We start from the raw sequence: 26683 nt of genomic DNA, 5'->3' as shown, positions 1-26683 counted from the left end.
TTCAGATCTACAAGATGGATATGCTGCCTTTGCCACTAAAAGCATTTTAGGAAAGCAGGATGGAATCTTCCTTTTTCCTGCTTTTGTTTTCCAGTTCTAGAGATTCATTTTAATGTTATGCCTATTATTGCATCATTAGCGTTCTCTTATTCTTTTGCCTCAAGAATGTTCTGAACACGCTTATTTCTTCTTATTATTGCTTGTAAACCTCACGCTACTTCACCACTGTGGCACAGCTAATGCTCTTTTCCCTTGCTTAAGCCTACTGCAGTCTCTCTGGCCCTGCCGTCAATCACCAGCTGGATGCAGAGACAATTTTTTTATAGCAGCTTCTGTCAGTAACAAGAAAATATTTTGAAAAATGCAGTCTAAAAGCTGAATGTCAGCCTGCTGAGTAGCCTGTTTAAACAGGAGAATTGACTCTGCCAAGTTTTTGTTGTTTAGCTTTTTTCTTAATCTTAAAAAAAAAAAAAAAAAAAAAAGGTTTGGGGTCTAGCCCAAATGATAAACAAAATAAGATTTTTTTGCTTTCTTGGCAAGGACTCATGATTGACTAGCTTACTAAAATTCAGAAGCATCTGCATGACCATTTGTCTGCACCTTATTTTCCCTGTAACATGGAAGTTTTCAGTCTGTTTTGGGTGTCACACAGAAGAGTAACAAAGAACCCATAAACTCCAGCAGATCTAGCAGATTCCTTGTTGTCATCTTTGTGTGTTTTTTTTTTTAACAGCAAAATCTAAATGACTGTAAAAGTGCTTTGCTCCAGAGGTTCAAAATCCTATAACTGAAAAATACTTTATCTTCACAGGAAGTAGTCCAAAAGATTTTAGACATCCTGAACAGTGCTCAGAAAAGGCAGTACTTAATCTTTATGGCCAGGTCAAAACATGCTCAAAAGATTTAGATAGGCAAGAAGCCCACATACATTTCTTTAAAGCCACTTTGAAAGAGGATGGTGGAAGCACACAGCATATTGCATACTAAATCTTGCATTAGAAAGCAGCAAACCCCTTGTTGAGAAGTTGCATTGGTCTCCTGAGCCAGAGAATATTGCTGTCCTACAGATATATTGTTGGAAGCTGCCTTGAGAAGTGCAGTCTAGAAGTGCAGTCTACTTGTTAGTTGATAAATAGAGATTAGAATAATCTACTAGGCTATTTTATGGTGCTTGTTAACAATATTTACCTTCCCAAATTGATTCAGTATAATCCTTGCGATGGCTTTACCTCATTTCTGGAAGACATGTAGATAATGCGGTACTTATATGAAGTCTTACATGTCACTGAGAAACTATTTTTCCTTAGTTGAATTGTGCAGGAGGATTATATTAACATAGACTTTGGAACATTTGAGCTCCCATAGGGTATGGTGTGTGGTTGATATGACATGACTTGCCTTCAACAGTTGTTTTAACAAGATATCCTTCATATAAAATATACCAAGCTGAAAGGCATAACTGAGTGAGTTTAGTAAGAAACACTGATGGCAAAATGCTCCACTTTCATCTTTATCTGATTAATTCAAGGCTGAATGTTACAGAGAAAGTATCTTTAACCTAGCATAGTATATGGTATTTTTATTAAAAAACAAACTTACTTTATAGAAGATTGTTTTTAATAAATTAAACTTGTTGTAAATGTGCTCATATATTTTGCTGAAACTCATAGTTGAAACCCATACTGTTTAAAAACCTTCTCACTCCTAAAACGGCTTTAATAATACGTGAATTAACACTTCTGTAGTACTTGGCATATTTAATACACAAGATCATTTACAGTTCCTAATATTTTAAACTGTATGAAAGACTAGCAGTAGTGAACAGAAAATACAATACATTCACTGTATGTGAATGTAGCATTAAATGATAAAATTTACATGAAGCTCTACTTTTAATTTATTAAAATAGATATATTTTAATATCTTGGTAATTCTGCTAATATTGTTTGAATTGCTAAAAAGTTCTTTTCATGTTTATGCTATTTGTTTCTTTTTATCAGATCTTAAGTCTCTGCATGGTACTAATACCAATCTTTTATTTTGTGATTCATATAAACAACTTTGGGTTTTATAGGAAAATATTGTATTTAATTCTTTCTACATGTACAGAGGTTTTTGTATTGTCTAGAAATTATTCAAACAAATTAATCTCTGAAAACTTGTATCTGTACTTGCATCAAGAGGCTTTGACCATGAACTTGAGAACGGCTCTCAGGTATAGAAGGGTTTAACTGTCTATTCACTTTATGCTGCAGCGAAAAGCTTACAACATGAGGATACTAAATGGCTTGGGAGTTTAGTAATGGGATGTGGAGACCTTCACCTTAGGTCACCAGTTCGAATGTAGCCCAGGTGGGTGAGAACTGAAAGCCATTATTATCTAATGGCTCTTGGATAGCCTGCATGAAATGAGCTGGTGGGCCCAGTCAACTTCTTAGCAGAAAGATGTCAATATTGCAAAATCATGGTCGCAGCTTTCACAAATTGGGACCCTTGGTGGAACTCTGCAGAAAAATCAGTGGCTAACTGGGCTTGGGCACTGAATTGCTTTCTGCAAGTCACATGATACCTCCAGGTCAGGCAAGAAGCATAATTGTGCAATAGAATGGAGAAACCATTGGTGTTTGTTTGGCCAGGTCTGTTTTGTAAATACATTTCCCAAACTGTTTAGCTGTGTTTGATTCCTGCTATCACTGCCTGCAAGGTAGTTCAGAGAAATACTGCATGATCCTTTTAAGTGGAAGGTCTGGCCAAAATGGAGAGGGGAGTGTTAAATTATTGTCAGTGAAAGATTTATGATCACTATATGAAAACAGTGTTCAAAATCGAAGTGTTCTGGGGAATGGCAAAGCATAGACTGTTTTTCAACCCATAGGGAATTGTTGTCTTTCAGCATGTGTGCATGCTGGCTTGTGTGACTGTCTTAAACTTAAAACAGCCCTTCTATGTGCTCCTGATTAGCTAGTGAAGCTCACCTGGCCTGATAAATGCAGCCTCATCAGGCTCTCTGCTTTTTACTTCCTGTCTGAGGAAATTGAAGGAGATCCTCTTGTCCTTTGTCTTCTGTAAAGGTAGCCTGCAGCATTACTAGCCCCCATTACCTTCTCCTGTGTCCCCTGTACCTGGGCCTGCCCCCCAACCCACAAAAAGAAAAACAAAACACAAAAAACAACAAAAAGGCACTTCTTGCTTTTTGTAGGTGGACCAAGAGGCCATACCATAAGTGAGGGACCATGTTCCCGTAAGGTTCCCAATACCTGCAGTCATACTTGCATCTTTTGTGTGTAACAAAATCAGTCAGATTTCATCACTGAAAGGTCATGGGAACAGAATGGCTGTGATACTTAACCAGTTTTTCTGAAATCCATTTCCTCTCCTGCAACTGTTGTCTCATGACTATGTCAGTGTGATGCTGGTGCTTCAGTTTTATATGTCTCAGACTTGGTCTGAGTACTAGTTCACACTGGTGCTTGGGTGGAATTCTTTCAGAAGAGAGAAAGAAGGATATAACATTACTTAAAAAAAAAAAAAAAAAAAAAAATTCAAGTGAATGTTTATTCCTTCCTAAAATATAGTAGCTTCTTTTTGTGTAAGCTCAACTGTGAGTTAAGTAATATTAAGATGCTGGGTGACTTTCCACTGGTTGTGTTAAGTATTGTATTTCTAAACATACAAGTATAAAGGATTTATAGATGGCATCCCAAGAGCCTATGTAGCAGCATATTCTGTACGCATCCTCCCTAACAAGCAAATCAGATGCATAACATTAGGCTGCCTGAATACCCTCACTTCTTCAAATATTCAGTGACAACTTACAGGTATTCAGTTATTTGACTTCTCTTCATTTAAGGTAATGATGCATACTCTTTGGAGTGAACACTGTTTACAGATGGTTGGATTTGGAGTGTATTTTTCTTGGCAATAATTAACAAAAGTTCTAAATGGAGCATGCGTTCTTGATCTAAAAAGACAGTTGCCTATAATAAGCAAATAATGTTTTTATTATACCTGCATTTGAGGTATCAAATTTTAAGCATGAGTTCTAATAAAAGCATCTGCAGTTTTTGTGTATTCTCTAATATGAGACACTGGGCAGCTCAAATAGTATCTATTAATTTTGAATTAAATATTTGTGCATTTAACTGCTGCAACTGCTGTTTGTCATTTTCAGGTATGCGTAGTTCCAGTTCATAGCTAGACAAATCTTCTGATCAGTTGCCGCTTCCTTACCTTATCTTTTCAGCACACCTAAACCTAGGGCTGTAACTATAGATGATGATCTAGGGACTGTAGGAGTTAGACAAGTCACAGTAAAGGTTCGTGACTTCTTTTAATTTGCTAATTCATGCATGGAACAACATTTCCAGTGATACTCAGGGATCCTGCCCCAGGGCCAAGGGCAGGGCCTCAATTTTAGTTTGCTAGTGATAGGCATACTGTGGTTGGAATTAGGTCTTTTCTGCAGACAATACCAAGCCTATTCAATTTAAATTTCAGTAATAGTAGCAAAATATTAAACCTGGAGAACAGTAATATAAAACAACAACAAAAAAACCCTTTGTATTCAGTCATTTACCTCCCAAAATGTGCTGTAATGCTGGAGATTAAAAACTTGTTACTCTTCAAAAATGGAAAGAAATATAAATGAATAGTGTTAATTTTATGTGAAATGTTTATATCTGAGGATGTGATTATTAATGTGCAAAGAACAAAAACAATTATTTTGTGTAGATTACATGAACGTTTAACAATGTAATAAGTACCGCACTTCAGTACAATTTTTAATAGATTTTTGTTTACTCTGATGATTAACTGGTAATTCATTCACATTAAGTTGGCTTTTTGATTACCATTCCTTGACCTACATTAATGTATTTGATAGTAATTTTATGAGAAGAGAAAGATTTTTGGAACCATAGCTTTGAAATGTAGCCATATTTTTATGTAATAGACACCAACTTTATACCATACATCATAAAATATATTTAAACTGGTGAAAACATACCTGGTTGTTTTTAGATATTTTTCATTACCTTCCCTTTCAAGTGTTTAAGTGTATGTGTATTTTGCATTCACATATAAAATCAGATTTTTTAGGATTCAGAGCTTTTGAAAAGAAACACTTAATTGCTTCTATCTCAGAAATGAATGTGATTATATAGCTCAGACTAAATACAAAGGTATGAATGTCATCTGTAGTAACTGCTTTTGATATTTGGCTAATGTACATTTTGTGGTTGTCTATTACTGATGCATATATTTTGAATACAGTTGTGCAGCTAAGTTCTCTCCTGTTGAATTCTCTGATACCTTTTATTATTTATTTTTTTGGAAGACAACACAAATATTACAGTGCACTTAACCAAAAGGAAGCTGCTATCTTAGGGTTATCTACATCCCAATAAATGACATGAGCATTGAGTTTTACTTCCATAAGCTTACCTAATAGGAAAGGCAAATAGGTGATCAGAGTCTGAGAGGCTCTTGAAAACTTGCTGCTCTGTAGAAATGCTGTGTTTCAGGACAACAGTAAAAGAAAAAGCCTACCTTACCACAGCGATGCTTCTTGTTTAAGGGAAGGTCCTAATCCTTCAGTTTGTGTACCTGTGGCACTGGTTACCTTCACTATGAGAGCTATACTTAAAAAGTTGGCAGAATCTGCAGAATTCCCACTGTTACAGTTGTAACTAGCTAGGGGAGCTATAGCTATGGGCTACGTTGGCTATTTTTTACTTTCTAAGATCTACTCTTTTATATAGACTCTTTTATTATACTCATTTGCATTCTAAGAAATTTATTGCATTAAATGATGTTTTGTTTCATCTCAATTGAAATTGGGAGTGATGACTGTAGAGGACCTTGTGGGAATCTTTAACTTCTTTGCAGTTATTGTCCTTATTAAGTACTGAACTAGTAAAGGTTGATAGCAAATGGTACCGTGGCTTGCAACTGTTCTTGTTTAGCCATTGAGAAGGCAAGGCAGCTCAGAAAGGGATCCCTGGAAGATGTAAAACTCAATCCTTTGTTCACTCAGATTATTTTCTTACAGAATGTCATTCTTTTGATGATGATGTAAGATAAAAAATATAAAATTACTGTGTAGTTAAGATTTTCATCAAGCATAGTGCGAAGGGATGTTTTTCATCATTTTCAATAATTGGTCATCTTCATTGCAAATATAACCCACTCTCTAACAAGCCTATGATTTGTGGCATTATTTCAGGTCATAGAAAGTATAAGGTAATTAGATACTACATTGTTTTAAGTCCTTGGCTTCAATGTATGTGCTATTGCATGCTGCGATTATCATGTTTTTAAGGAACAGTAGCAAATAGTTCAAGTTCAAAAAAACTCATATTTTAGAGACACCAGCTTTTTTCCCTATGACTGCCTTATTATTTTGGGAATAGAATAATATTAAAGAATGAAGGAGCTCTGGGATGTTTGAAGGAAGGTTTATGTAAATAGCTTCATCTTATGCTAAATAAAAGGTGTTCTGTGGTGGCTCCATCAGTTAAGTGTTAGAATCCCTCTGACCACATCAAATTTATTATGGTTATGACTTCATAATCATTAAATTTTAGGTCAGACTCAATTGTGAGCTCAATAATAAAACTTGCTTCTTTGCCTTTTAACATTTGAAAGGTAGTAGTACAGTATGTGTGTGGTCTGCATTTTTTTGCAGACGTGATCTGCATTTAATCTGTGAAAATTAATTCCCTAAGCTGCTGGCAGGCAGCATGTACTTGTTAATTATTCAGGTGGATGACAAATGCAGAGCAGAGGTTCTCGCAAAGACAAAGTTTGTATGATGCATGTTTAGTAACTGATAGGCTTGACATTCTGTGGTGTCTTATTCAGTGCTAATCCTAATAAGCTGCCTGATGAGATGAACGCCTATCCTCCTGTCCTTTAGAGAGAGAGAACACAGATTTGAAAGAACTTCATTATAGCAATAAATCCCATACTTTGCGTTATTCTTCATGAAAAGAGATCTTGTCCAGATGAATAACACAGAAAAAAAGTCAGAATAGTAGTGCAATGCAGAGTACTGAAAAGAATGGAAAACTATATTGTAAACATGAAGGTAGCTGCAGTTTAGTTTTATTGGTAGGCCTAGTTTATGTAGATTAATGCTCTTTTGGGTTCTTTCACTTTGATCTACAAGTGATGTAATCCTATGGGTGTGTGATTCCACCAAGACTTGCAAGTTGCTAAAGAAGTAACGTGAAAACACTGGATTTACTGTGGCTGATGTTCTCATTCTGTTTTTGGTAGTAAAATGCTATGTTATGCATACTTTGTCGTTCCATTGCACCAGGTAATGGTGAGGGCCGAAGTTACCCTTTGGACTGAAAGCATGAATAACTGAAAGATTGCTAGTGCAAGTGGGTATTGGATTTTGCCAAATGTTTTTATTCTCAATTGCCTTCTCGTGTTTTCTCTACTTCCTTCATATTTTTTCTTAAGAAGAAAAATAATACATTTAACTCACTCACTGCAGTACTGAGCACCCAACACTAAGTGATGTTTCTTGAGTTATTCTGTGATACAATGACCAAAACCTATCTTTTTACTGCTGTCTTTCATATGGTAAGGTCTTCTGTGGCTAACAGCAAGAATAAAAAATGGACTTATTGAATTGGAATTTTCTATGAACTCTAAGTACAAGAAATTCAATTTCAAAAACTAGTATACAAAAAGTAAAATTTCTGCTATAGCACTTGTTTTTGATAAGTGTATTTTGGGAGTAGTAGATGGATGTTGATGGAGGATTAATATATTTTATTTATGTGAAACTTATTTTCGTCTTTCTTTGCAATTGTGTTTAAACATCCTCTATTTGAAATTGAAGTGATCTTGGGAGAGAAGACTCATTATCAGGTTTGCATCTAGGCGGCTGTCCTTTAGCTTGCTTTGTGATACCCAGCACACTGTGTGTGTGTGTTTGGGGGGGAGGTGTAGCATTGTAGGATAGTTTTGGTTCAGGTTCTGATATGCTGACAAACCTTGAATAAAACAGAATTGTTCCTGCTTTCTAGGTTCTCTCGAAGTATGGTTGCTAGTGAATAGTAATCAGAACAGCATTTAAATACTTGAAGGGAAATACTTTGGTGTATGAAGGTTAAAGCATTACAGTAACATAAGACACTTGTTTATCTTCACCAAACACGTGGTGCATTGAATCCTAGCTCTGAGCAATCCTCCTGTCTTGAGGTGAAGGAAAATGTTAACTTAATTTACAAGCTGGCAGAGTCCTGGGCCTCTCCAGATTAGGGGCTTTTAATCAAATAAAATTCTAGCTAATAATTGAAACTAGTTTTCTGATGCTAACTGTGAAATTCAGCTGAAGCCACCAAACTCATTTCCACAAGGTTTTAAGAGCTGGTTGAAATTAGTGTAGCAGGAAAGGGCTTTCGTTTGTTCCACTGATTTATGTCTGCTCTTTTCTTTTTCCCTTCCACAAATTGTTGGGCATGGTGATTTCAGTTCTGAGACCACCAAACTCACTTCTGTAACATTTAAGGTTTGGCTGAAATCAGAGCATAGAGGGATAAGGCTTTCGTTTGTTCCACTAATTTATGTGTTCTTTCCATTTTTTTCTTGTGCAAATTGTTGGGCATGGTGATTTCATTGCTGAGACTTAATTTTACCTAGCAGAAAAATGCATTATGTACTGTGTAAGTAATTGGTGTCTACAGAGTAATTTCATAAGGTACTTGATGCATAATAGCATGTACTGAGCTATTCATAATAGAAAAAAAGTTATTTTAGATGGTTTAGGTCCCGATGTTTAGACTCATATTCCAAAGGATAGCCATTTCTGTTATCTCTTTCCTTTATATTTGCAAATGAGAACAACATTGCATGTATTTAAATTAGAAAAACAAAAACTTGTAAGGAAAATAAACCATGTGTTTTAGTGAATGTGCAGAAACTCAGACTTCCTTCGAATAAAAAAGCAGTCACAACTCAATAATATACAGTATCCCTGCTATACTCAAGCAAACCTTAATGAACTTTTGCTAATATACAGTATCATCAAATTGTCACATACACACTAACAAACTTGGCAAAGTTTAATGTAGCATTTTTAAAATATATTGTTATGTACTGAGATATTTGTATGCTGATTTAAGCTTTTTTTCCTTTAACTGGCCTTGTCCAGTTCAGACTGAATTCCTTCAGTCATTTAGGGCCGAGTCTGAGATGTGTAGATTTATTCCAGGTTTCCGTAAGTGAGCTTCCAGAAAAGAATTTGTACTGCCTCTAATCACCATATGCATCACACCTTACATTTTCAGAGAAGCTTGGATTTTACCCATAGGGAGTGGTTTTGATCCCAGCCCCATACAAACTACGATCAGTAGATGCGCAAATGCGTAACTTTAAGCTATTTGCTGTGGTAGCAATGGAAGGAATGCCCTGTGCCCTGCTGTCCCTTCTGTGTGTTTGCACTCGCAGATTCCTATCAAATCAAATTTTTTTTAGATTTTCTAATACCTTAACTTGATGTTTTAATATCTTAATTTGTTCTTTAGACTAGCACCTTGGGGCAGTTTCTTTATCCTGTTCCTGTTTGCATCTTAAAACAGTGCTTGAATTTAGGATATGACTCCATGATGGTTCATTTACTGTTGTTGGTGCTCTGAGGTTTTCAGTGGGTGGGGGGGAACTGAGAGTGGAGTAAAATAAAAGATTTCTTTCTATTCTTCTGATGCTTCAGGTGGAGCTCAGATAGCTCTGTATACACAGGATAGTTTCTTTTGCAGGCCGCTCTGGACAGGAGTGTACTTGGTCACCCTTCCCTGACAGGAGAGGAATGAAACAGCTTTAAAGGCCACATGAGGCTCAAACTGGTATTGCTGCCTTGGTTCTGTTCCTTGATCTAGACTAAGAATGGCTTGAACAAAGCAGTGTCACTAACTGGAAAGCAAGTTGAAAACTATGTAAAGGATCTCCTTATTGCTAGTTCTTGTCTTTAACTGCAGAACTAAGTCACTTTTCTACCTCTTCTACTCTTCAAGCTATGTCTCTTGCCAAAGCTGGAGAACAAAACTGCTATCTAAAAGTTAGGTTTATAACTGAGGCAAGTTTGGGGAACAAATATCCCAAAAGGGAGTACACACCAATAGATTTTAAAATACGAATACACACTTCCCTGTCACCTGCAGCTATGGTGATAATATCCAGAACCTCATTCCCTGCTTCTCTTAGAGTGTAGCATGAAAAGTCAGGAATCAGGAGAATAGACTAAAATGGGGTTTGGACTGGTGGACACGCAGCTGTACACATACCATTCCCAAGAGATTCCTGCCTTCTTTGTAAGGAAGCTATTCCTTTGCAAGGGAAAATGATCAGAGTAAACTAGAGCTAGGGAACTGCAAAGTCAGAAGAAAAACGTCCACCTGACCACGTACTTCAGCTTAAAAGCGTGTGCATATAACTGGAAAACCATGCTCAAGGCATCAGTGCCTGCATAAACAAGTATACCTTTGTGCTAATAGGTTTACATCCTTCCCCAGACTTCTTGGAAGAGAACAAAAATACAGCGTTCTTTTTGCACAAAAATAATATAGCCAATACCTAGCTGTTGTCACACACTGCTCTTAGTCATTATGACTTAATTTGTGGGGTTTTGTTTCCCAATGCTATTGCAGAATCCTAATGCACAGGTCATCATTCCTAGCTGTTATAGCAGCTGAAGGAGTAGTTGGAAAGGAATCCTGAAAATAAATCAGCAGTTGCTAAAGAGCTTCTTAGACAACTTTTATAATTATATTTCTGCCAAACCTTTGCTCCAAGTTTATAAAAGCAGAAACTTCTTAACATGTAGCAAAGGAGAAGAAAAACAGCCTCTATCACTACTGAAATTGAACATGTCTATCCTAGGAGGGAATGCCTTCTGTTTAATACAGAGATTTCTACTCAACAGAACTGCCTTTTCACTGCATTAGTCATTAGTCCCTTCCCAGTTTACCTAAACAGGAATGCAGCCACTTCACTCCACTTATGAGGCCCCTAAAAACAATAGGGTAGCATAAATTAGCATGAAAACCCAAGGACTGATATTGTAACTTTCTCTGCTTGTTTTTCAAAAACTCCTTACCAACTTACCAACAATAGCTTGACAGAAGCCACAGACTTCATGAGCTTTCTCATGGGAAAAGTGGAGGGAATCAGGATTCAAATCCTTTTCAAGTGAGGGAAGCAAATTTTGAAATCAGATGCTCAGTTGGATCAATTCTGAGCTATTACAGTCAGACATGGAAACACTTAAATGGTAAATTCAATTCCTATAGAAAGGAATATGTCATGTGGTGCACTGAAACAATTCATGAAGTAAGGGAAAGTCTTTGCATGTCTTAGATCATCATTTACCATCCTCGGATAATTTCTAGATGATGTAGGTGGATGGCATGCTTTTTCTACTTCTGATGTAGATCATAAGTGTTCTTCCATACTGTTTCTCATGTGATTGTGATAGCTATAGTGGTGTTGAGAAACAAGAAAACACCCTTATCCCTTTCTGCCTAATCTTTTTTGATCAGGGTTCTGTACAAATGAAAAGTTTAAACAAATACAGAACAACATTTTTTTGGATTTGCATAAACAGAGCCATATGGTGCTAAAATAACAGATTAATAACAGAGTTGTGTGATATCACCGTGAAGGTCTTGTCTAAGACACCTGTTAATACTGTTTGAGAACACCATGAGCCTAACCAGAGTGTTAGAAACAAACTCATACCTTCCTTTTCCAGGTCTGTTTTGGGGAAGTCTTATTACAATCATTTGTTTATAATCAAAATATAATGCAACAGCTACCCAGAAATTACATCTTGTTTTTTTCCATGTAATACCTGGTCTCATTTATGATCTAGGTACAACTGCATATTGTGATTCTGTTCCACATGTGACAAAGTAAATCAGGGTGGTTGTCCTCTCGCTGTGTCTTTGTTGTTTTTCATTCTGAAGATCTCATTCTCTCTTCAGATTAATGTCTAGATGGTAGACAGAAGTGTTATGGCTGTGATTAACTGGTATCTCTGAGGCCTGGTCTTATTGTTCGGAGATACCAACGTTGGCTATAACAGGCAAATATGTGAAGGTTCTTTCACAGTAACCACCAGGACTAGAATTAGTCCCACCTAGGTTCTCTTGCATCAGAGTAAGCTTCCCATCTCAGTACATGCATGTTGGGGGAGCAAAGACTTGCAGGGTGTAAGTTTGACATAATTGTTCCAGTGTTCGCATATCATTCATTTGAAATTAACTTGTGCAGGGAAAAAGGATCATGGGATATTTTTTTCCAAAAATGCTCCTTGTTTGTATATAATCTTTTAGTCTTTAACAGAGCCTAATTCTCACATCACAGAATTTTGGCCATGAAATGACCTTTTGAATTTTTGAAATATTTTGTTATATTCAGATGTATACTCCCAAATTTTCAGGGTCTGATTGCATCTCCAAAAGGCAGCATCTGTGTTTCTATCATTAAAACTCTCATTCAAGCCTTTGGTATCTCATTCCTTATTTGTTACATTGTTTTTTTTTTTTTTTTTTTTTTTTTTTTTTTGACAACCTGCTTGTAGACAAAACCAGTCAATTTTGAATGTAGCTTTTTGGATTTTTCTGTTATTCCTTGCCTTTTGCATTGGTCACACCTCCTTTCCCTTTGAGCACTTCTTTTCTAAATCTCTTTTTAAGTTGACTTGAGTTCAAAGCACTCATCTGTACTCTCAAGGAAGATCATCTCAGTTTGTCATCCCTGTGTCCCTCTGCTCCCAGTGGAGTGCTCCCATCCCTCCTGCTTGCTAGGACAAGCTGTGAACACTTCCTTGTCTCCTTGCACAAACACCTCTGGTGTGAGGAATTCAATTCAGTGAGCAAGTGCCAAAAGGAGCTGGCACACAGCTGGGTTACAGTGATTTACTGACATCTCAGAAAATTGTTGCTGTCATGGGTAATAGACTGGTGTTGTTTATAACAGTCAAACATGCCTGATAGGGTTTCCATAATAACTGGAAGGAGTGTGATTAACCTTACCAGAGAAATTATTCTGTAGTGAGCAAAGCCTCTAGTCTGTGAGCTGGCTGGTGCCAGAGGCGACCACTGCAGCCAGCTTTCTTCTTGAAGCAATCTGAAAAATTTGCTTCTTAGAACTTAACCAGAAATGAACCCTGAGGATACCAACAGACATCAAGTACACTTATCCATAAACCATTACAGATGTTTGGGTCTTCCAATAATTACATGAGTTAATTCATGTAGCTATCTGATACCAATCCTTTTGCTGTATTTCTCTTCTGTTCTATGTCCTTCAGACCCCCAGTTGTTCATATGCAGGATGTAGGTGTTCACACTGCCATACTGTTATCCCAGCGTTGTGTGTGTGATGATGGAAACAATGAATGCAACTTGTACTTTAGCAAGAATATTGATGTAACAAAGCTCCCTATTCAGGGGCAGAAGAGAGTCTCAGAAATAAGAAAGCTTCTGTTGAGGTAGCATTAATGTGATTTAGTTGAACACAGTTGCAGAGGCTTTCTGTGAGGTGGATGTTTTTTTTTGTTGGGGGAGAATGGGGTAGGTAGAGTGGGGAGGAAGGAGCTCAAACCACCTGCAGCATTAGTTGTTTTGGGGAGAATTGCAAAAGTACAGAGTGAAGACAGGCACGAATATAAACCTATCAATGCTGCTAAATTCTGATGGCTCCCATTGCAATGAATTTAGCAGGGAACAGAGCCTTTCCTTGACTTGTATCTTTTTGATTTGGGATTCTGCTTTCTAAAGAATGCCACTTCACACACACTGTTTATTTCTGCATGTCAAAGAAATTATGATTAAAATTCTGAATGCTCACAAATATAATAATTTTCACCACTGAACTGTTTAACTATACTGGGGAGGGATGAGCGAATGGGATGTTATTTTTTGGTAGGTATTTTATATGGAAGCTCTTTGCCTTCAGAGAAACTTCAAAGACAGTCAGGGACAAAATGTGACTGGGCAAAGGGAAGTTTTTTTCATAGCAATACCATAAAAGCAGGGAGAAAGAATCAGATTGGCTTGGGATTTCTTATTTGTAAATGAAGGGTATTCATGGCTTTTATGTAACAGTCTTGTGGCAGCATGAGTTGGGCAGACATAAGCAGTAGGGCAAAGCAGCAGGGAGTACAGAAGGATGTAGGAGTTGCTGGAACAGTAACAGTGGCACCTTTTGTATTGTGGCAGCAGGAGTGTAGCACAGAAAACAACAGTGACATCAAATACATATATTCTCCCATAGCCTTTTTTTTTTTTTTTTGTGATAAGCTATGGATATCTTCAAGGTTCAGAAAACAGTGAAAGAGAGGCATGTAAATGAGGGCAGGCAGCTGTGACTGAGGACAGCCACCAGTGGAAATGCTTAAGAAGTAACTGGTAACAAGGTAATCTGATATTGAAGAACTGAGACAAATTGTATTTGAAGAGTTCTACGACAAGATGCAGTCTGAAATATTTTAAGGTTATGAAATTATTTGAGGATGTGAAACGTTTCCTGGAAATACATTTTCTCTAGTAGGCAATGTATTTGTTTACAACAACTAAACAATTTTTTATCAGCTGTAGTAACCCAAATTAAGACAGTTGCTTTTAAACCAAAGCTAGCTAGTTCCTACAAAGTGTATCTAGAGTGGATGGGAGAGAAAGTTTTTGCTCATCCAGGAAAAAAAGTTTCAGACTAGAGAAATACCTCTTTGTCCCCTTCAGTTATTTTAGATTAAGCTGTTTTATAAAGCACTCAAAATCATTATTATTCGAATAAAAATAAATATTCAAGACTGAACTTTCTTTCAAAAGGCAGCTTCTTGCAGCTGCTAGTAGGTTCTTTGAGTTGGTCAGAGCAGTGGATAGTGATTTAGACGTGCGGGTCCTAGCATGCTGACCAGGTACTTCAATTTCTTAAGCTAGCCAGTTGCCTGGGAGGCAGATGTTAAACATCACAATATTTCAATTCTTTGTGAAGCGGCCTTTCTTCTGGTCCCCTTACTGTAGCTCATGAGCCATGCTGCAGGGAATTCTTCTGAAGGATGAATTTAATTTTGTCTGTTGTTTGAAAAGCAACTTCATTTTGGTTCTAGAATGCCTTCAAAGTGAAGTGCTTCCAGGTGGCATCCAAACGTGGCTTAACTTTAAGTGCAGTGAGTGGTCTGAGTGTTGTCATCAGACTTGGAAGTTTATCATATGCCCGGCCATATTCTTTAGTGTGCATACTTACAATTTTACCACAATGGAATATCTTCCAGCTGGCGTTCAAAAATATTTGCCTCACCTTTTATGGACCACATTTGCTCTGTCAAATGAATGTGCTTGATTTTTCTCTTGTCACTTACGTTGGGATATGTTCAGCAAATGGAGAAAAGAATGCACAATAATGAAGCTTTTTCATATGCTTTTCTTGTGGATATTTCTGTCTTTTAAACAAATCCCTACCCCTAAAATGCTTCTTGTATTGTAAGGAAATAACGTGTTATGTTATTCATATAACAAAAGAAAACTATTTCAACTCATCTTCCTTCACTTCTGGATAGAATCTATTGGCTTGGGTGTTAGCTGGACTGCTTTTGTTCTGAATGTTCTACAAATTCTTCAGTAAACTCTAGAAGCTTGACAGCTTAAACTAGAAATCAGTAAATGCTTTGCTTGTTAAATTTCATTGAGTCATTGGGGAAGAGTATATGAAATACTACTAAACTAGTAGGGTGTGAGACTTGTTCCTGTTGATAACAAATGGATTTATGATCGGTGTCTGTTTGACTATGTAAAACAGTTGGAGATACATGTATTTGTATGTTTTATAGACAGTTCTTTTCTTGAGAAAGAAACAAAAAAAACACCTCTGTAATCACTTTAGGCAGACCTTACAAGATAAAAGTACTCCTATTAAGGCTCTTTGCATAGTATTGAAAATGGTTAACTAATGCTAATTTGAGGTTGTTTTTATTTTTTGCAAGTTATGGTTAAGCCATTTTGCTAAAATTCTATGGCTAAATTTCACATATGGTTTACACATTTGTATGACTGGTAAGCACTGTCCAATAGTAACCAAAGCAAAGTAACTTTCATCCCTATATTCAGAACAACAACAAAAAAAACAGTATTAAGTTTCCAGTTTTTATCAAGGAAAGCAGAGTGAAATTACAAGGATTTCTCTGCTTAATACATAAATGTTTCTGTAAGTCTGAGCCAGATCATAGATCTGACTATAACTTATGTTTACTGTGGAGGAAATTCTCAGTAACAAATTTTTGTGAAACAAAATAACTGGGGATAAGTCACAAAAACAAGAAATGACCACAGTGTCCTGTAGCTACAACATATTTGTACTGTGTTCAAGTCCAGGTCATGACAACATATCTAATTTCATTTTAACTTGAACAATAATTATGAAGGGAATCTTTTCTTTCTTTTCCAGAACAATACTACACAGATGGCTGTAATATAGCAGAAGCTGGCCTGCAGTATAGCAAAAGCTGGCCTTTGCCTTTGCAGTTCAGTGAAGGCTAGGTAGTATTATTGTGAGTTACCAGACTTGGCAGGAGCTGATTTTCATTAGCTTTCAGTTATTAGACAAGTTGTAAGTTGCTACTATTGACAAAATGTCAATAATGTAGGCATATATATTGGTCAACCTTTGTTTAGAGGAATGTCAATCAGAACCCACTCTGGAATCCAAAAGTGGATGAGAAGAGGATGTTTGTGGATATAATTTGATAAAAATATAACATAGTAATAAGTATTGATTACCTAATCTAATTTTTATTCATTAAAACCTTTGAAAAGTATTTTATTGAAGGTTAGATTGTTCTTTTATTTAGAAATCCTTGATAGGGGGCAAGAACTTTCCTAAACCATCCTTTGGAGACATTTGCAGTTTGTTTGCACCAGGAAATGTTCAGATCATTCCACACCCTTGCTCATTTTATTCACCCAATCCTTGCTTCTTGTTGACAGAGATTTGTAGCAGTCAAACTGCTTCTTCAAGGACTGATATGTTCTCAATGTCCCTAGCAGTGAACCTTATACAAAGCCAGGTTGTCAGTGTATTATTAGCTGTATAGCTGAAATTTCTTCTACGGAAGTATTCTGAGGAACGCTTCATTTCACCAAACTAAAGATGAAAATCTATGTGCACTGCATAGATCCACAGTAAATGGCTAGGGATGTGACTATTAACAGAGATAGACTTAATTGGTTTCTAGAAAATACAGTGCTGGTCATTTGTCTTCACAGATGTTAAGTCACCTAAATTTCAGGCAAATGCTAATATTAGAAGGGAAATATCTAGCATTTTCCTTGTTCCACCATGAAGTGTTTTTCTCTTCTTCCTTTGGTTCATATTTTAAGGAACTTTGGCTACAGAAAAAAAGACCTTATTTTGTAAGTCTTGAACCATTGGCACAGTACTGCATTAACTAGAGAAGGGGTATTGCATCCCTAAAAAATATTTAAGGTGAGAGGTTAAATTGTATTTTGTTTAGCATTTGATACCAGGACCTTTGGTCATCCAGTTATTTTAGGAAGCCATTATTTTGCTTATTGCTTAGCAAAACCTTCTTGTTGAACAAAGTGTTTTGGGACTCCACTTTCAGATGTGGCTCCTGTCACATCAGATTCCAGAGTGGTGTCAACCATAAAACTGGCCCCAATCATATCTTCAAACACTGTCTGCATTCAGTAACTCCTGCCACATCTTGATCACTTATGTTTTGAAGTTAGGAAAGTTAAACCAGTATGCCAGTTATCTCAGTTCTTTCTGGGACACTGATGTAGAGGTTCTTTTTGTTTATCTTCTGCTGAGACAAATACTTAATCTGTTTTTAGTTTTTAAAACATTGAAACATGTTTAATATCTTTTCCCTATGTCGGTATTTAACCCACTGTCAGTATGCTTCATAATGCTTTGCACTTCCTTGATGTCTTATAACTGATGAATTACTTCATATTTTATCTGTCAATCAAGCACTCCTACCTCTGTGAAAGAGTGAAATTCATCTTGCATATTGATGGCTTTCCAAAGACCTGTGTATCTTCAAAACCCTTGAACCCTCAAACACATTAAGTGTAGTGGGTTGTTTTTTCATTAAAACAATGGCGCAAGCTGTGTAATAGACGTCCACACATGGTGACTTCAGCATAGACAGATATGGGATTGATACTGTTCTCATTGAAGTAGGTTTCTGGAAATTATTAGTTTCTGTAGTTAAGATTTCCCCCTGAAATGACTTTCTACACATAAAACTAGAAATAACTCCAGGCTTAACTTTCAGGATGTTGCTCATGTCAGTGTCACATGCATGATTTCAAAGCAGTTAACTGAACTCACACTTAAACCAGGTTTTAAACCAGTGTCATGTCTAACAGTGAAGTATTGGAGGACCTGTGCAACAGTGAAGTTGGGGAAACTCAATGCTAGTCAGAAGGAGGAGGTAAATCAATTCAGAAGAGATTGTTTTCACAGAATTGTAGGGATTGGAAGGGTCCTCAAGAGATTATCGGGTCCAACCCCCCTGCCAAAGCAGGTCCCCTAGAGCAGGTTGCCCAGGTGGGTGTCTACATGGCCCTTAAATATCTCCAGAGAAGGAGACTCCACAGCCTCCCTGGGCAGCCTGTTCCAGTACTGTCACCCTTACTGTGAAGAAGTTCCTTCGCATGTTTGCGCGGAACTTCCTGTGCTCTATCTTGTAACCATTACCCCTTGTCCTGTCCCTGCAAACCACTGAAAAGAGGTTGGCCAAATCCCTCTGTCTCCCACACTTGAAGTATTTGTAAATATTGATAAGATCCCCTTTCAGTTGTCTCTTCTCCAGGCTGAACAGACCCAGGTCTCTCAGCCTTTCCTCATAGGGAAGATGCTCCAGGTCCCCTATCATCTTTGTGGCCCTCCCCTGGACTATTTCCAGGAGATCATTGTCTTTTTTGCACCGGGGAGCCCAGAACTGGACACAGCTTTGATCTTCATTAGTTTGCTGCTGCTGTGAGCAAGATTCATATTTCCCCATATTCATTCCTGTAGCTAATCAGACCAACCCATTGGAGTTGGCTGGGTGGAAAGCAAGTTAGCAGGTAGGTTTGATTCCTTTCTAGATGAGTCTGCTTTGCCTTTGAGGCTGATCATTTATGCTGATTTGAGAGCCAGTTGTGGTGGTTTCACACTGATAGACTGCACTCCACCATGCTACTTTCTCACTCCTCCTCCTCAAAAGAACACGGAGAGAAAATATGATGAAAAAAGGCTCATGGGTTAAGATACGGACAGGGACTTCACCAACCAGTTGCTGTCGCAGGTAAAACAGGCTCAACATAGGGTGATTAATGGATTTTGTTGCCTATTACTAACAGGCTAGGGCAATGGGAAACCAAAAGCCAAGCAAAAACACTTTCCCCCTATCCACCTTCCCCTGTGTCCTCTCACCAAGTGGCCCAGGGGAATGGGGGTTGCAGTCAGTCAGTGACACTGTCTCTACTGCTCCTTCATGGTCACTCTCTGTCCCTGCTCCACGTGGGGTCCCTCTCACATGAGTTCATCCTTCCTGAACGGATCCTGTGTGGGCTTCCACAGGCAGCAGCTCTTCAAGAACTGCTCCCATATGGCTCTGTACCATGGGGTCCATCCATCCCCCAGGAGCAAACTGCTCCAGCACAGGTCCCCCATGGGCAGCAGCTCCCCCCAGGTTTCCTGCACATGCATAGGATCCTCTTTAGGGGCTGCAGCTCTGGCCTAGGGGCTCTCCATGGGCCATAGCCTCCTCCAGGCCACATCCACCTGCTCCACTGGGGGCTACTCCATGGGCTGCAGCATGGAGATCTGCTTCATGTGGGACCCATGGGCTGCAGGGGGACAGCCTGCTCCACCAGGGGCCTCTCCACAAGCTGCAGGGGAACCTCTGCTTTGGTGCCTGAGCACTTCCTGCCTTCCTACTGCACTGATCTTGGTGCCTGTAGGATTCTCTCTCACGTTTTCTCCCTTGCAGCAATTTTTTTCCCTTTTCTTCAATCTGCTGTCCCTAGAGGCCCATCCATCATTGCTCACTGGGTCAGCTCTGGCCAGTGGTGGGTCCCTTTTGGAGCTGGCTGGGACTGTCTCTGATCTGATATGGAGCAGCTCCTGGGCTTTTCTCACAGAGGCCTCCCCTGCAGCAACCCGCCTGTGACCAAATTCTTGCCACATAAGCCTAATATACTGGTTATTTAAGAGTATCTAGTCACAGTGGAGATAAAAGCAGATGCAAGTATTAAATGTCTGCAGCTATAGCTATGGCTCATTTTCCAGGTAAATATATGTAGTGTATATATTTTTATCCATGTTGGGCATATTGATAACGTGACCCCTCCCCCCCTTTTCTGGGTTGTCTTAATGCGAATCACAGCTCGGGCAGTGGTTACTGAATGATACTGTATTCTTAAAACCTTTAACTAAAAATTAAAAATAAAACAAAAGTGAGATGCATTGCTTGAGAGGATGTAGAGTACATAGTTTTTTTTTTTGTTGTTGTTGTTTTTTGTTTTGTTTTGTTTTTTGAAAAGTTTGATTATTTTTTCTCAAGCTCTTGATTTCGTATCTTTTTCACTGTGTTTTCCAGTAGTGGGTCATGGGGTATAATTGGCTATTGCTTCCCTTGTGAGCTTCACAGGCAGTTGTGCTGACAGCTCTCGAGTTGCCTCTGGGTCTGTCATATAGTAAAGCTGCTGATGGGCTTTCTGTGTTGCTTACTGAGCTACTGTGGATTTAACCATGCTGTCTCCTGAGGTGCGATGTACAATTGAATTCCTTTATTTAAGTGGAGCACACCAAGATCTTGCAACTTCTGTACGTCTATCTAGTGGATATAAAAGCAAACATATTACTATACTTAGCATCGTTACTTCTAGCATTTTGTAATAGTAGTGATTTAACAGAAGGAAGTGATTGGAATTATTAGTGATCAAGTAAAATGGGAGGTGTAACTCTTTTTTAATGTTATTAGTAGAAATAGTAAAACATGTTAAGACCAAAGATGTCTTAAAAGCAAAATAGTCAACTTTTTACTAATTGAAGAAAAAACAAATGCTGCTGTTGAATTTCATTATGCACAAAGAGTATTGAGCTAAATGGAAGGAGGGAGGAGTTAGGTGGTTTGTAAATGCAACTAGTTTTCTGGCACTAGAATATTATTATGAGAATTTTGTGCTATTTCGGAATATAGGAGTCTTGAAAAATCAGGGCTTTGAAATACCTTTTAATGGGTTTACTGTCCTCATGGTAAAAATAAAAATAAAATGGCTTCCATTTGTATGAAATCCACAACAATTGAATCACCAAACATAGCCTCTGAATATTCTTTTAAGGCAAAAGTACATTTAAAAATGCTGTGACAAATCAATATTAAAGTGTATCTAAAATTACAAGTACAAATAGAATGTTGTTCTTGACTGGTTTGCTTACATTGAAACTATATTATTTTATATGAAGTATGTGTAATAGAGCATTAGATTCGAAAACTGTGTTGAATATTATTTCTGACAGCCTTTTTTAGGGTCACTAAAATTCCAATAATTCAGTGCAGAATTGAAGTCGATTCCAGAGAAAAATTTAATATAGTCTGCTTGCCTGCCAGCTTCAACATAGTTCCTGAGTATTGAAATGGTTTGACACATTGAAATATAAAGTGCATTTGTCATATCTATCGGTGGAGTATTTTATGTGATCACATCTAACAAAACTCAAGCCAAAGTAAAACTTAATGCTAGTCTTTTTTAGAAAAGGGGGTTAACCCTTTTCTAAAAGAATGTAGGGAATGCAGACTGTTGTTTGTAATAAACATATGAAGACTTATATGCTAATGTCACATGGACTATCAGCTAATTTGTGGTGAACACTTCCTTTAATGCTTTTGTATAAGGCAGATATTGTTACACAGTAGTAATGTGCAAGTATTCCATAAAAGCTCACTTATACAACCTCAGCATCCGCTTTCCCTGCTCCTCCACATGCAATTCTGAATTTTACATTCAAATACTTTGTGTATGTATGTCTAGAGGAGTAATTAAATTGTGGTGACAGTTGCAACCTAAGTTCAAGAAAATTAATCTTTTTTTCTTTATTAAAACACTGAGTTTACAGGTTTCCTGCTCTAGCAGGAGCAAGAATAAAAGATAATGGGAATTTATACTTTCCTAGTACTTACCAAAAGATTTTCATGTTAGTACAAGTCTAGATCTAATTCATGTGAATCGTGGATGAAGTTTATAGTTCATGTGGAGCTGAAGCAAGATGGTTAGGCTCAGCTGGGGATGTAAATGACCAACTCTGAAATGGATAATTGCAAGAAAGTAGGAAGCTCATGTTGATGAGTTGACCATATACTTTCCCCACTTTATAAAGGTAATATGAAGGTGTTTCATAAGCACAGGTGCCCAATTTGATGACACTGTGCCTGCCTGATGCTAAAACATGGACTCAGCTATTAGATTAGATTGACAAACTCCCTGAAAAGCATTTCCGGTGTGTGTTCACACATTATAATTCATCCTGTTACGAGTCAAGCTCTGTTGCCTCTTTTAAAATGTCCCAAGCCTTCCCCAGTGAGGAGATAGCTGAGTAAAGTAGTATCCTTCCTGGAAGTATCCAGCTCATGCACCAGGATAGACTTGACTTTAAAATAGTTTCTTGAGTTTCTTTTACGTAATCTTCAGTAGCAAAAGTGGCAGAGAAAATATAAACAACATTCTGTGTCTTCATACATGATCTTGTCCTTTGGTAACTTGACATTATTTGCAATAAGTTTGCGTGTTTCTTCTAGGTGATACTTTTTTTCCTTCAATGTATTTTTATGGCCTTCAGATTTGAGGTATAATATTCTGACTTAAAGCATTCTCTAGCAATGCTTTTCTGTTAGCATTGTAGTCCAGTGAAAACGTTTTTTTCTTAAATACAAAGGTAAGAAAATACCTTATTGGTCAAAAAGGTAGGACAAAAGCTATTTGCTATGTAGAAAGATAATACATGAATGATCTGTTCAAAATGCTTTTCCTTTTAGTAAAAACTTTTTTGTGAAGTTGAAAAAAGTATGCACACTTTATAGTACATCTCAGTAAAAGAAGGTATGCATGAAAACTGTGTGAATTAAGGACTCAAGTTGTTTGCCCAGTTTGGGGAGGGGTTTAAGATTAAAAAGTTACAAGCATAAGTACACCTATTCATTATAAAACGTTTGATGCAAGCAACATAGGAAGCATACAGAGGAGTGAACTATCTGTTTTGGAGAGGCTGGGAATATGACAGTGGAACTTTCAAATAAAACTTGGTGGACCTTTTTTGCTGCAGATTTAAAAATAAGTCCAGAAGGCTGAGCTTAATATAACATGTGGCAGGTGGCCTGCATTTGCCTGGAGAATTCCTCTAGGGCAAGACAGCTCAGCAAACACATAAATCCTTTTTTCTCTGTTATCTAGTAGCACATTTAGTTGCCATGGGAATTTTATTTATGCAGCAGATCCTCTGCAGTTCAGTTTGTGCCTAAAGTTTAACTGTACAGCTGTTACCGTAAATACTACATGGCAATATTTTCAAAACACAGCACCTTTGAAGAAAAAGAACATCTTCTCTATTATTGATTTTGTTATGTTATCAAAATACCATTTTGATTACACTAGGACAGTGTTTCCCCAAAAGCTTCATAAGCTGATTTAAACCATACACCTCCTGTACAGCCTTTAATATTTATTTATTTAGAAAAATACATTCTGCATGTAGAAGAGTAGATTACAGGAAGTTAAATTCAGTAACTTGCATAGAGAGAAAACTTCACGTGAATACAAACTGCATGTGTAGCTGTCTGCTTATTTTCAGGGTTTTCTTTATTTTCTATATTGAATAAAATATTAATAAAGATTGTATTTTATATCTTTCTGTTTGTAGTTCTGTTTCCCTCACTAGGCACATATGAAGAGTGTTAAGTTCATTGGCTTATTATTAGAGAAAAAGATCTTAATTCTGATTTGTGTAACAACAAATAAATCAACAAAGTTTTCTTTGTGCAAAATAAGCACAAATTATATTTTTCATAAGTCTGGTTTTTAGGAGTGAACAGATTACTCAGTGCCATCTGTACCCTGGCCTGTGCTCTCTAATCTGTAGTTTGCAGGCTGTGCTAACTAAAAGAATGAAAAATAAGTAGTTGGAGTGCAGAGAATCCATTATTACCTTGGTATTGATAGGAAAGCTTTCTGTGTACAAAAAAATAATCTTTCTAAAATCCTGTGGAGACTTTATTCTACAGTACTGATTTAAATAAATGTAACTAAGGTTTTGTTTAGAAACCTTAGTTTTGTATTTTGATCAATATTAGATTTAATGCCATTTTGTTTTGGCATATGTCATACCAGTTTAAAGTCAAACCATATTCCTGCAGTAACAGTTACTAAACAAGATTCCTGGTATGTGCGCACAGCTTCCAGGTATTTCCTCTTTTTAGTATAAACTGTCTGAATATTGAGAAAATAAATCACAACCATGTTTACTAGAATAAATTAAATGTTCTAAATTGCAGCAGTTTGGAGATGCTGAATTTTGATATTAAGGTGTTGGTTTGGGCCTCTTCAGCTTGCTTGCTGTTAAAACTTGATCTGAAGCTAGAGAACAACCTGTACTTGGACAAATTTCTGTTAAAAATTTACTGTATGTTAAACCAGGATGAATGGCAAATATATGTAATGTAACAGAGCACTTCTATTGCTTTTCCACTGGTAGTGGAAAGATGAGAGTGGGGGGGAGGGGGAGCATATATTTGCTAGCAGCTTTACTCATTGCCTGTGAGAAAAAGGAGTTTATTCTCTGGCTGACTGATGCCATGTGTACAAGTCTTGTCAGGAAACTTTCCTGGACAGGATTTGAGACATGCTCAGTTCACGTTTCCCTACAATGGTATTGATTGCTAGAAATCTGGTATAGAGGAACAGATCGTCAGCCCTAGAGGGCTGGAACTGCAGCTTTGGTATCTTTCTGTGAATCTTCATTTGGAATTGAAGAAAATTTTGTGTATTTAACAGTTCACCTAACTAATATGCAACATTGTAGTAGATCCCAATCTCTCTTTCTGTTGTAACATGAGATCATATGGAGTGTGGGACTAGGCTTTTCTTTGACATTGACAGAGAGTTGTCTGTCTTGCTGTTGTCCAAGGTGCTCCTGAGAACTGTCTGTGCCAGAATGATCCTGGAGGTCACTCAGGAGCAACCTTTATAGTAGTAGCCTTCAGAATGGAAGATCACGAGCATTTAAAATCAGAGATTCATATAGCATGGTGGTCAGTCTTGTCTTTTCATGGCATTAAGGTTTCTGCAAAAAGGGCTTTTCCTGTTTTTCAGAGTGATGTAGAATGAGGAAATTTTCTGACTTCAGATATGCTGGATAAGTTTTCTCTTACATAAAAGAGACTAAAAGATGATTTGACTCATAGTGCATGACTACCTTCACAGGGACCCAAAGGACTACCTTCTATTGTACCTTGAACAGAACAGACCTCCACAGGAGGAGCCCCTGGCTGGAAGTTGAAACCTGAAGAATTCAGCAGAGAAACTTGGCACTGCTGGGGAATTACTCTGAGAAAATGATGGGCTTGCCATCTGTAGACGCTTTCAAATTCATGTTGGCTAACTTCTTGTAGGATGTATGTTAGCTATCAACTCACTGGTTTCAATACAGAAATTAGGAAGTTAAGAGCTGAAACTGAGTGATTGATTATGCAGAAGTCCAAAAGTAAATAATCCAACATCTTTCTGGTCTTAAATTCTGTTATCAAAGAGCTCCTACGGGGATAAACTATATCGTTTGTTCTTGCACACTTGTAGATGCTACTGAATATGCTCTGAACAGAGAAAGAAGAAAGGTACTTCCTTTGCATGCTAAGGGGGGGGGGGAACATATTGAATTTCCAATACAGTATATTTCTGAGAAGTCATGTCTTAGCAGTATTCCCACAAAATTCTCAGACCAATGCAAAATGGCATGTGTATTGCTTTCATAAGGATATTTTTTCATTAAAGTGGAAACTTTTAACTGGACATGCAGTGGGATTAGATGATATTGCTGCTCTCAGACCCAAACTACTTAATGTATTATAATAACATATAGTTGTTGTAAGATGATTTATCTTCTCTTACTGAGAATTTTTTATGTGAGAATTTATATTTTGCCACCAGTTCTCTGTGGCAAGAACTGTATATTAAGGCAGGAGCTCAGATTCTCTACAACCACAGAACAGAAACAGAAGAGAAATGTTTACTGCCACATATTTTTCAGAGAGAAGAAAACAGCTGTAGGCTCTTCATAAATTTGAGAAGCTTCTAGTTTTGCATTGTATAACCTATTTATGTCTTAAAACTAGTGAAAGTAAGATTTTTTTTTTTTTGGAAAAGTCATATTCAGTGATGGAAACCCTAATAAATTTTTTTAGAACTCATGCATTTTATAAGTAGACATTTTTGTTAGTATTGGCTCAATTATCTCAATGTATAGAGACAACTGATGTGCAATGAAGAAAAAAAAAGATAATTGCAATGCATACTTGGTGTCGTGAGTTTGCGGTATTAAGTAACATGCATTATAAGATATTTTATTTCCAATAGACTCCTGAAAAATGTAAAAAGATGCATTT

At 37.3% G+C, this 26683-nt stretch overlaps 1 protein-coding gene across 11 annotated transcripts in view; it reads left to right on the top strand.

Annotated features, from left to right (window-relative positions):
• The window catches only part of NPAS3 (neuronal PAS domain protein 3), a 615258-nt gene that overhangs the window by 99773 nt on the left and 488802 nt on the right, over positions 1-26683 (top strand). For 2 of the 11 annotated variants that reach the window (XM_084521183.1, XM_084521181.1), the window contains one exon: positions 25506-25696. The exons of the other annotated variants lie outside the window; for them this stretch is intronic. The gene's annotated coding sequence lies outside the window, so the exon portion shown is untranslated. The remainder of the gene's footprint in view (positions 1-25505; positions 25697-26683) is intronic. 11 annotated transcript variants of the gene reach the window in all.

Source organism: Aythya ferina (genome assembly GCF_964211825.1).
Source record: "Aythya ferina genome assembly, chromosome: 5".
NCBI lineage: Eukaryota > Metazoa > Chordata > Aves > Anseriformes > Anatidae > Aythya > Aythya ferina.
Note: the sequence above shows the minus strand (reverse complement) of the source record. Positions and strands in the feature narration are given on the sequence as shown.